Source organism: Acanthaster planci, linkage group LG02, assembly GCF_054643075.1.
Source record: "Acanthaster planci isolate LZ-2023a linkage group LG02, COTS_SCS, whole genome shotgun sequence".
In the NCBI taxonomy this organism is placed as follows: Eukaryota; Metazoa; Echinodermata; class Asteroidea; order Valvatida; family Acanthasteridae; genus Acanthaster; species Acanthaster planci.
The window spans coordinates 23,083,135-23,094,956 of NC_141778.1; the positions used below are offsets into that span (position 1 = coordinate 23,083,135).

Consider the following 11,822-nt stretch of genomic DNA (forward strand, 5'->3'; position numbering starts at 1 on the left):
CTGAACTTTTGGCCAAGTATTAAATGGACTTTCCTGGGCCCTGGTCCAAGTTCACAAAATAACACTATTAATCAGTGCTTTTGACTTTATTTCTACTTACTTAATCTATGTATTGTATATAGACCAAAAGCCATAGATTCAGACAGATCAGACCACCACTGTAGCCTGTGCTACGTTTGTTCTTTCTTAGAAATGATGACCAAAACTGAACTCACAGAGAAATGAAGCTACTCAAGTAGTTCCTCAAGACTACGAATTGCTTACCAGCATCGATGACAATTCCTATTTCAGTACTCACTCTAACTAGCCAGTTAATCTACTTCAACCAGTCTAATCTGATGAAGCTACTCAAGTAGTTCCTCAAGACTATGAATTGCTTACCAGCATCGATGACAATTCCTGTTTCAGTACTCACTCTAACTAGCCAGTTCAGCTACTTCAACCAGTCTAATCTGATGAAGCTACTCAAGTAGTTCCTCAAGACTACGAATTGCTTGCCAGCATCGATGACAATTCCTATTTCAGTACTCACTCTAACTAGCCAGTTCAGCTACTTCAACCAGTCTAATCTGATGAAGCTACTCAAGTAGTTCCTCAAGACTACGAATTGATTACCAGCATCGATGACAATTCCTATTTCAGTACTCACTCTAACTAGCCAGTTCTACTGCTTCAACCAGTCTAATCTGTTACCATTCTAGTTCCTTATAGTGTGCATTTATCACTCCAACTGGAAGTTTTCCTGCCTCATACATGTACATGTAAACGGGTATTAAAAAGTAATGTATTGTGCACACAGGAAGCAAGACACACTTTGCATTTCACTTCACTTGCAATGTTGGATTTCATTTCTAGTGCCGGTGTTGTGTAAAGAAAAAAATGCATTTTTTGTTGTATGACACGCTGCAATTTTACTTAGAACATTTCCTAACATTTAGTCACAATATCATTTGCAGAAAAAACCAATCCAACAAAAGTAATGCTAACTTTTACCTTAATCTTGTATCATGTCTCTTTGCAAACAAAATACGCTATTTCTCAAAGAAGAAAAAAAGACCTCAACAAGATCCAGCATGTCCTAAGTTAGATCTACTGAGACAAATTTTGAGCTGACCGTATTATAAACTGACAACCTTAAATTACTGGCTTACAGTACGGTTCCAGACCAGTGACCATGAACACCTGAAGAAATATCTCCACGGAAGATTGCATTAGGTTTTAACCTTTGTTTCCAAATTCAAGAGACAAAACTTCACTTCTCAAAAAAATAGAAAGTTATCTTTGAGATTGACAAATGTGACCTGCATGGAGCATGACAGTCTTCAGTCCAAGGCAATACCTCTTGCTTTATTATGTTTCAGTTGGTTTTTCAGTGGGGGAAATATGGAAGTCAATACATGTACAAACATGGTGCATATAGATATTTTCTTTAATATCAGGAGCAAAAATTTGCTGATATAAAATGTCACCATCTTACTGCTTAAACAGTATCCTTGTCAAGCATGATAATATTCAAGCAAGTTTCAGTAATTTCATGCATACCTGTATCTTGTTTCTCTAAATGTGTCGTTTCGCGGTGTGAATACTTCAAACTGAGTGAAATCTTGACCTCTATATTCCAATACTTATTAGAGTTTGGAATTCCTGGCAGCGGAGTTAAACAGTTGACTCATTGTGAATACACCAAGAGTTTCAACTGGGTATTTGAGTTTGGAATTCCTGGCAGCGGAGTTAAACAGTTGACTCATCATGAATACACCAAGAGTTTCAACTGGCTATTTGAAAATATTTCTCTTTCAGGACACGAGTAAGGAGCAAAGACTTTGTCATATCTATGGTTCACATGCCACATTTGCATCAACATTCAGATGTTGATGTGGACTTGGCCCTGGTCCTAGAATTCTTTCTTTTTTTAACACACAAAAATGAATTTTAGCCTTTGCTGAAAGTACCAAACATTAGAGTCCATTCTTAGACAAGCCACCAATCCACTGACTTAAATTTCAGATTTGAGTGACTTTTTGGTGGTGGTGATGGTGGTCGTGAGGGCAAGTTTGTTCCATTTGGATATGCTACAGAGGTAGGCAGTCACCATCAACAGCAAAGCAAGACCAACTGCCTTCAGAGGTTTAAAGCTGGATCAGAATACTAGAAGTACACTTTTAAAACAAGAATTTCTTTCAGTTAGGAAGTATTCACGATCTGGTCTTTTAGACAGTTCAGCTGGGAAAGTAGTTTAAATTTCATTGTACGTGCAAGAGGGAATAAATTTTGTCCAGGTAACTTGTGGATATTAGGGTAATAATGGTACACTTGATCAAGGCACTGACTATTCCTCCAATTCAGAGGAAAATATCTGCATAAAGAGCCAGGCAAGTCAGATGAATGAATCCTTTTGTGCCTGGGAGTAAGTTGACAACATTTAGCTGATAATCTGCAGGTACTGAAAGCTGATGCGAGGAGAAATTCTGCTGGCGAAGGTGCAAGTATAAAAATAATCCAATGGGAAGTCAACTCCAGATGACAAACTTCCTCACATTATCAATTCTGGTGACATGATCTCCATGGACAAGACTCTGGAGTTTTATGTAATTCCTGTCACTCACTGACAGGATGAACGTTTTACTGCCATATTGTACAGTACAATGCCACTGTTTGTAAAACCATCCACACGTGAGGTACATGTACATGCTGTGTAGATCAGCACAAGTTGACTGTACTTGGTCAAAGCAGGCATCGAATGACTACAGCAAACAAGTGCCGTTTGTTGTAACAACAGTCAAACAAAGTGAACTTTTGCCTCTCTCTACCCAACCTTCAGTGGGTGTCTGTGAAGATTGTGCCTGCTAGATGCTTGCAGGCAAGTCTGGAACTAGCAATCCCTAGTCCCTGACACAAAGCTGAAGTGTCAAGATGCTTCATCAACCAAGCCATTTTGGCCATCTTTGCTACCGGCAGATGAGCTTTTTCAGCCTATCCATACAAGCCTCTCTCCAATACATTTATTACTTCATAAAAGGGAACTTTGTTTACAGTATCTGCAATCTTTTCTACTAAGTTCTCTGATTGTTATCATAAGTATTTTTTAACAGGTCAATGCCTTGATCAAGTGTACTGGTATTGCCGTAGACTGAAGACTATCTGTGCAATACTGTGTTTGTCTATGCAGCCAGTGTACCACTCCTAGCCATGAGATGTACCTTGGGTTTATCAAGCAACACATGAGGATGTCTACACAGTGCATGAATTAATTCTACAAACTTCAATTAAACTTACCATGGACCTTGTAGCCGGGACTGGCTCCCCGTGTCGATGCCACAGTTTCTGTTTAGGATACTGAGAGGCAGATTTGCTACCCAATTTCCCAGGCCATTCACTCCTCTCATTGAGGGGAACACACTCATTTCCAATTTATCCTGCTTCCATTTCTTTCTTTGTTGGAATAGTTCCCCTCCTCATTTTTAGGGGGGAGTCGGGTGAGAGAGATGTTACAATTTCCTAATGAAATGGGTTCATTCTGAGAGAGCTTTTTCATTCTGGAATCAATCCAGTTTATTTCTACCCTTGCTAGCTTGGATGTCATTCAGCAAGGATGGACTTCTGTGGTACACAAATGAAACTCTGAAAATTGCCAATTCATTTGAGCGAGATAAACCTCAGATGACAGACTTGCATATCTTGGGTTCTCTGGTCAACACATTGCATGTTGTAGTTCATAGCTTGTGTACAGACTTGCATTTCTGTGGTTCTCTGGTCAACACATTGCATGCTGTAGCTCATAGCTTGTGTACTTGTACAGTAGTTTTCCAAAACATTAATATTCCTTCTTTCTTAGGACAAATTCTGGACCGGTGTGTGTCTCCTTTTTTTTTTGCCTGGAGTGAATGGCCTGGATGCATCGTCCACCCAGCAATCTAACAGCATGGTTCTCCCCCTTGACACACCAGGGACTTCTCCACAGAACTTGTTAAGGAGTTTGGCTTTCATTTCTTGTTTCTTCTTGCCATGCTACAAGCACTTCAACAATGCAAAATTAGTCAACTGACTGCCATTAAATTTATTTTTTCGAATTTCAACTTTGAGAGATTTGAAATACTTTTTGTTTCTAAAAACCTTTAGGAAAAGGTGGAACTGAAGGTTTCTTCTTGTAGTTGCTTCAAAATCAAAACTGAGTAAAATGCCAAAAATGCTGAAAAGCAACGAAGCAAAGAAATTATTCCTTGTTATGTTATTCTTCCATTTCAAGTTTTCATTAAAGCTCAGGTGCAATTTATCACTTATTGACCTTTGCATATACGTTCTGGCTTATCTAAAAATTCACTGCTTTATTTTATTATTCTTTTTTGAAAGAACTGACTGTGGACTGAGTAGGCACAACAAAAGGCAGAAGATTGTCGAGTTATACCATGGAAGACACCCACAACAGGAGACTAAGAAAACTGCCTTGGAATCATCGAACATGAAAATGTCCGAGAAAAATTGGACAAAAGTGACCATTTGTAAAAATTTCACTTTGCTGGATCCAAACCATGATCAACTGGAATTTCTGAATTATCGATGGAGCAATTTTGAGTAGGTGCAAAAAACAGTTCCTTTGATTTGCAATGTTTAGAGTCATGGATACATACATCTGCTTGGCAGAAAAGATAAACCGATTGTCAAAGTTGACAGGATCCTTACCATGTTGCTGCCAACCCCAGCATTTAATGATCAGAGAGTTGTAACACATCTTGAACAAACTGATCACAAGTTATGCAGCAAGGCAACTCACCGGAACCTGTCGGTGCCTGTGGACGGGGAACACGCAGCCCACACCAGGGGGGACTTGTATGCGCTAGGGTGCTTCGAGAGATTTGAGTTTGCCTGTTGGTCAAGGATATACATAATTCAAGGTTAACTGTGGCTTCAGAATGTATAATCAGCACTTGGCACACACAAAAATTCATTTTGGAAACATAAACTTGATAAAATTGAGATAAATATCACCATCAAGACAAACTTAAATACAGTTAAATGCTTTCCATCAAAATTCTGTTTGAGTATTAAATTAGGACAGAGATAAAACCTGATCAAATTGATAAACCATAATCTTCCTGCAATTTTGACTTCAACAAGTTGGACTGCAATATAAATTTTAATTCTTTCTAAATTATATCTACTTTTGTTTCCTTTTTTCTTTTTTTAGAGTATGTGACTGTAGCAAATTGGTCATTACTACACATCGAGATAAACCAGAATTGGATGTGATTGGAGTTTGTGGTCGTTGGAGAATATAAATTGACTTTAGTTTGTGGACACAGCAGTTTCAATTGACCAAATATAAAAAAGAAGTACAGCTCTGAAAAGACCCATGGATCTGACTGAAAAGACCATTTAGTATAAATCCTTTTTCAAGCTCAATTAACAAGCCCTGCAGTAGTATACAGATTGGGAAGGAATAATCTATCTTCTCAAGGTCTAATTTTGCTCGTTATATTCATGAAAACTGTGCATTCTTAAATTCAAACCAAAAATATAAAACGACTTGATTTGGATGTGTGCCAGTGCTGATTATACTCAAGATGCTGGGCATGAGATTGGTAAACACTGAGTGTTTGAGGAATTTGGACATCTTCAAATGATAAGGTTTGAGTGAGTTTTTGTGGAGACTCAGAAATGCTTCATAGGTGCATCAAATAAATCCAACAGAAACCAGAAATACACTGCAGTATTGATAAGTACGGCATAGAATCATCAGGGCATTTACTTGAAAATAAATAAGCACACAGGCCATGTCCAACTCCAAACCAACAGCTACGGAGTTTGACACAAAGTATGAAGAGCTTTTCTCTCGATATTTTGTACACTGTGGTGACTGTTGACCATTGATAACGAAGTGTTGTTTACCAATCTAGCACCCAGTCTCCAACAGGCATACTACCAGGCAAATGTACTCAAGTAATAAATACCCTTCGGGTAACCAGCCCCCACAAGAATTCTGAGTACTTTCAAGGAGCAGTATCAAAATACAAATTGGGAAGATTTGTCTCTTAGCTTAATACTTCCTTGCCGCAGTAAGTAGTCAACTACACCACACGAGCACTTCACAAGTTAATTAGTTTTTTTCGTTTAAAAGTTGCTTATCAGTTATTCTATAAATTACTTAGCGCTCTTTTAAATGATGAAGATTTTCAAAAGCATCTTAATTTTTACTTTCAAGTGATTATCAAACTTCAATTTTCTTGAGATCAGACATTTCTAGGGGGCTGGTTAAATGCTCTGCGATTGCACATTTTTTCAGCACACATTCTGTGCCTTGAATAATAAAAATAGTTCCAGAGTCCTTCATTTTAGAAGTGTCCATAACACTGCATTGTTCATGCACTGAGGTTGTCCACAAGTCCTCAAATAACCTCAAGTTTGGATCCCAAGATGTGGCACTGAGAGGACAGAGTAGGAAGGATCCAGAAAATGTCACTGTGTGAAGTCAGTTCCAGTGACCTGCTCTGAGGATTGCAATCAATGTACATGTAGAATTGTAGATGTCTGATGTAATTGGTTCCTGGCATCTTATCACAGCATCTTGCGTCAGCCTCAAGTCAACAGTGGCAATCTGATCCTTCCTGCTTGGAACTGGTGTACATGTACACTGCTCAATGTCAAAAGCCATTTCATGTCAGCAGTCTCCAATCATCCAACCCAGAGGCTTTCTTTGGTTCCTGGCATCTTATCACAGCATCCTGAGTCAGCCTCAAGTCAACAGTGGTACACTGATCCTTCCTGCTTGGAATTGGTGTACATGTACATTGCTCAATGTCAAAAGCCATTTCATGTCACTAATTTCCAATTATCCCAAGTCACAGGCTTCCTTCATACAGTCTTGTACCAGGAGTGATGACAGTTACAATGAGAAGTCAAATTGGCAGTGTTGAAGTAACACTATGACAAGCCCTTGGACAGAGCACAGGGCTTCAGATATGGCTGACCAGTCCAACCACAGGGAATCAACGGCAAACTTAATAGATGGGTTCATCGGTCCTTCTGGCATAATGCTGTTCCATGCTGTTTCACTGACTGTCTCCTATGAGTTCCATTAGAGATGTCATTTCACCAGGGCTGTCTTCCATTGGAGGATATGTTCCACTAACTGAGTGAACTGGGAACCTGGATGCAGTCCGTGGTCAGCAAATGACTTGTACATGTACGTCGTCTCTCATGATGTCTGATCCATGATATCAACCATAGTAGCTTGGACTTGGTATTGCAATGTCCAGTAGATTTTCCAGTGTTGACTTCCATGAGACTTTGTGGGTTGGTTTGATGATATGGGGGCAGCTGTCTTCCTTGACAGGGAATCTGCAGGCAAGATGTAAGGAAAGAGATTGAACACTTCAGTTTATCAGGCCAACTAAGCCTCACTCTTATACTGCCTGGCAACTGTCAGAAAATACATGTACAAGTACGTCCTTCTTTGGAACAGCTTCAAGTCCCACATGGTCACATTTCATATCTAACATCAAAAGTAGATTTGTTCTGAGACCGGCCACGCTGGAGATCTGCAGCACATTTACTGACATTCCGAAGTACAACTATGTTTCACAAGACTTGATTAAAATCTTCATAATTACATTCTGCAATGCTTGTTTATGAACGTTTTGCAGATGCAGACTCATTTTAATATCTGAATACAATTTGCCATGCATTTTACACGTACCTGCTAACTGTGAATTCAAGCATCCGTGCCAACCATCCAATCCAGTTGCTCTCCAGTTGAATTGGCTTCTCAATTAACCTTGTCCCACAAGACTTGTACCAGCTGGTATAGACGCTGAATGTAGACACCAAGCAATGCCAACCCAATGCCAGGGGTATGATGCCATCCTTCAAGGGCAAGGAGACCCAGAAACTTGTGATGATGCAGCAGGAATTCCTTGACATCCAAGCAGGCAGCATGGTGACAAGGAGAGGTGTGTGGTGTATGATGATGGTGAGCTTATAGAAGCTGGATCACAAGCAGTAGACTCCAGTATCTGTGAAAAGAACCAACAGAAAGACAAGACATGGTAAATGTGACTGGAACTATCATACTTCCACATTAAAAGATCAACAATTCTTGTGTAGTTTGAGATAGCAGGACATGATGTCTCAAATTTGAAATCAGTGTCCACACATACACATATTCTAAAAGTTTTCAAAGTGGTAGAAGATATACATGTATGTAGCAGAGAGAACGGACACTAAACACCGTAGAAGTACATGTACATGTATTTATTTACCCAAAATCTACATGCACATCCACATGTACCTACTTGAACATGTGGATGTGCTTATCAATGTGTGCATTGAGACGAACAAATGAAACTAAATTGCATTTAAATCATTTAATACATTATAAAGTGTCAAAGAAGGTTACACAGATAAGACAATAAAAACACAGCAGCAACCAACAAGGAGTCATACCCTCCCCCTCAAAAAACACAAGTTTTAGAGTCGCTGAAACACTTTTCCACTTGTACTCATCGACGTATTTAGACCGTAGGATGATCGCTCAAAATGTTACAAACTGTGATCCCCTCTTTAGGACCACACAATATTTGTCAGATAATATGCAAAATATTACAAAAATCCAATTTGGTATGTTGCCTTTCACAAAACCTGCACACTTTGTCAAGAACATGTTAAATTTGGCAACGGTTTTACGATCCGGAGAGTGAACAAATAAGGATTACATCATCTAGTATCAACCAATGAAATTCCTCACTGATTATCATCTTTCATGTCTTCGTAAAATAATACGTTAACCAAGATGGTGGCGACCGTAGAAGATGAGGTTTCATCTGGAACGCAGCCGAATTTTTGTTGTGTGCATGTTTACGTGGATGCATTTGGAAAGCTTGTAGCTTTTAAACGTTTGAGTTGTAGTAAGTTTATCAGCTGCAGTTACCAGTGGATGCAGATTCCTGACTCAGTTGAGGCCCAAATTGTTGTAAAGTTTTCCCAAACACACCATGTGAATTTGAGCGAAGTGGCAAATGATTCGGCACTCTGGCCCTGGCAAAATGAAACCGGTTATCACCGTCATTGCTATCAGTGCAATGTAAATAAAATACGATGGGCCCATGGCAGAAAAACTACAGAAGATGCCGATAATGGTAAAGTTTGTCTTTCAGTTTGCATCGTCAGTTGAGTATGCTGTTGCTGTTATGAGAAAGTATTTTCCAGGAAGAAGTACATGTACTAGGCCTACCTCATTGGAATGAGTAAGATTTTTAAAATATTCTTTTGTTTTGTTTAATGTGCATGTGAAATTTAAAAAAACAAATACATGTGAAAGCACTTTCAATCTCCATGGACGACGACAAAGCTCACAGTAACTAACCTGCATGCATATGTAGGCCTAAAGCCCCCATCCATGTAAGTAGTCTTTCCAACACAAAATGTGTCACGGAGAGACATTTTTGTTTAATTTTTCGTCCGTCTTTTTGATTTTTGACACTAACTGCATGACACGATTGATCGATAGTCTGTGTTCACTTGCCCACTGTGGCGCAGCCGCCCCCGTGCGAAATGGTCGCTGAAGAAGCATGATGTCATGAAGGAATATTGCGATTGGATAGCTGTGTCTTGCCAAATGTATGTCATGAAAACACACAATCTCATTGGCTGGTACGCTAGATCTTTTTGCAGCAATATGTATAATTCAGTGTTGGGCAATTAGTTGGACTCCTGTGATGCGAGAATAGCCAAGCGAACTTATTTGGGACGTATTTTTATCGGCAATGGGGTGGGAATTTTTGTTTTGGCATTTGTGTAATCGATGTAAAATATTGATTTTTTAATCGTAGCTTGGACAAATCTGGGAGGGTGCAGTTAAAAAGGCTTTAATTTAATTAAAGGTCGGCAAAGGTCCATTTTCTGGATAAGCTCACATCTGAAAGTACGTACCAGTACATACTTTAATCTGAATGTCATTCCACATGCTATAAATGTCTCTGTGGTGAGAGCTTTTTTTTTTTAAGCAATCAGACACAAGTATAGGTCACTGTGTGTAAAATGTAGCACCCTGTGTGTCACGACACTATTCTTCCACAAATTGACAACTTTTGGCTCACTAATAAATGGGACAGATAAAATAGAGCTCTTCACCAGCCTGTTGCCTTTCATAATGTCAATGGTGAGTTACCTAAAATGAGGAAAACTGACAAGGATGAATGACTTAGTTTGTCGACCGAGTTTATTTGCGGAAGAAAGTGTGTCAGGACGGCTTCAGCTACACAAAGTAAACGGGGGGGGGCACTAGCAAGAATTAATGGCAGACGGTATGGCTGGCCAGACGGTACGGCTGGCCACTTGATACTTTGTACTTGACTCTTCATCGATAAAAAGGCCTCTCAATCACAAAACTACCCTAGAAATAAAATCACTCCGTGCGTTATGTGCTAATCTAGAATTCTGTCTCAACCTGCACAAAAGACCAAACCCCTGAAAGATCACTGCGTGAAGACACGAGTCAAGAAGCAAACGCTGATGCCATTGTGGGCACAGTATGGGGCTGGAAGCAAAACTACAGTGATTAGAGGACAAATGGTAGATATCACACTTTGATGAGAGCAAACAACCACTGTAACAGAGCATGAGACTTCTGCTAAATTTTTGGTGAAAGTTCTCCTTCAAAACACGCTAAAAAATCACTTGCAAAGAAGCTGACATTCATGAACACAAACCTCTCTGTAGCGTGCAAGGTGCTTGTATCGTTTTACTGATCAAGGCAACATTTCGTTAACCTACCAGTAACGGGATCAATTAATATTGTCACTGGAGGCCATGATGGAAACTACAAGCTCACCTGATGAAGGAATCAGTATCATATCAAACTCAACAGCAGACGAGGTGAAGGATGGAGTGAAATCAACAACACTGTGGATTGTTCTCATGGTTTTGGCAACACTGACAGCATGTCTGAGTGTCTCACTGAATCCACTGCTGCTTTTCACCTTACGGCGTGTCACCAGCATCCAGCCAACCACCAAAATCTTCATGACTTCACTCACCCTGGCTGATCTTTGCGATGGTATACGCTGGATCCTTAGACTAGTGGAACTGTTTCATGGATCTTGGTTGCTGGGGGATTTTATGTGTACGGTGCAGGGCGTGGCTGAATACATATTTAATGGACTAAGTATTTGGTCACTGCTTCTTTTGACTATAGATCGTTATATCCCATCCTCTACGGTACGTTTCCATGATGACGGAGTTCAAATCAAAGGTAACAGTGTGTTGCATGTGGGTTGCAACAATCATATCTTGCATTGTATTGCATGGGACCCACAAGTCTTTGATTACTATACAGGTTGGTCCTGATGCCTTTTGCCTTGAACAAACCAAAGACTGGAGGACATACCTGACTATTACTATGGCCCACAATCAAGTCCAACGAATCGCTGCTGACAACCACATCGCTAATGGCCAAGGTGGGCGGAGAATAAACACCAGATCAACCACCACCATCATCATCATAACAGGGACTCTAATCATCACCTGGATGCCTACAGTGATAGGGTTTGCTATATTCCAACATGTACAGGATGTTGAGGAATGGCTCTACTTTTTCCTAGCCACGCATACTCTGCTAGTGTCAAATAGCTGGCTGAATGTTGTAATCTACTACCTGAGAAAAAGGGATCTTTGCCAGGCACTACGTAGTTTACTGTCTGATTCTTATCACAGTTTGATTCTGAGATGCTTGGCTTAGCTTCTTGGAGTAGTCAGAGAGGAATTTCAAGACAGCTCGTGGCAGTTCACATTATTAAGACTTCAAGTTTGGTGTCTCCCAGCCAAATACC

At 39.9% G+C, this 11,822-nt stretch overlaps 1 pseudogene; it reads left to right on the forward strand.

Moving 5' to 3' along the window:
* The first annotated feature begins 10,322 nt into the window (after window positions 1-10,322).
* Window positions 10,323-11,731, forward strand: LOC147800041 (histamine H1 receptor-like; annotated as a pseudogene).
* The last annotated feature ends 91 nt before the right edge of the window (window positions 11,732-11,822 follow it).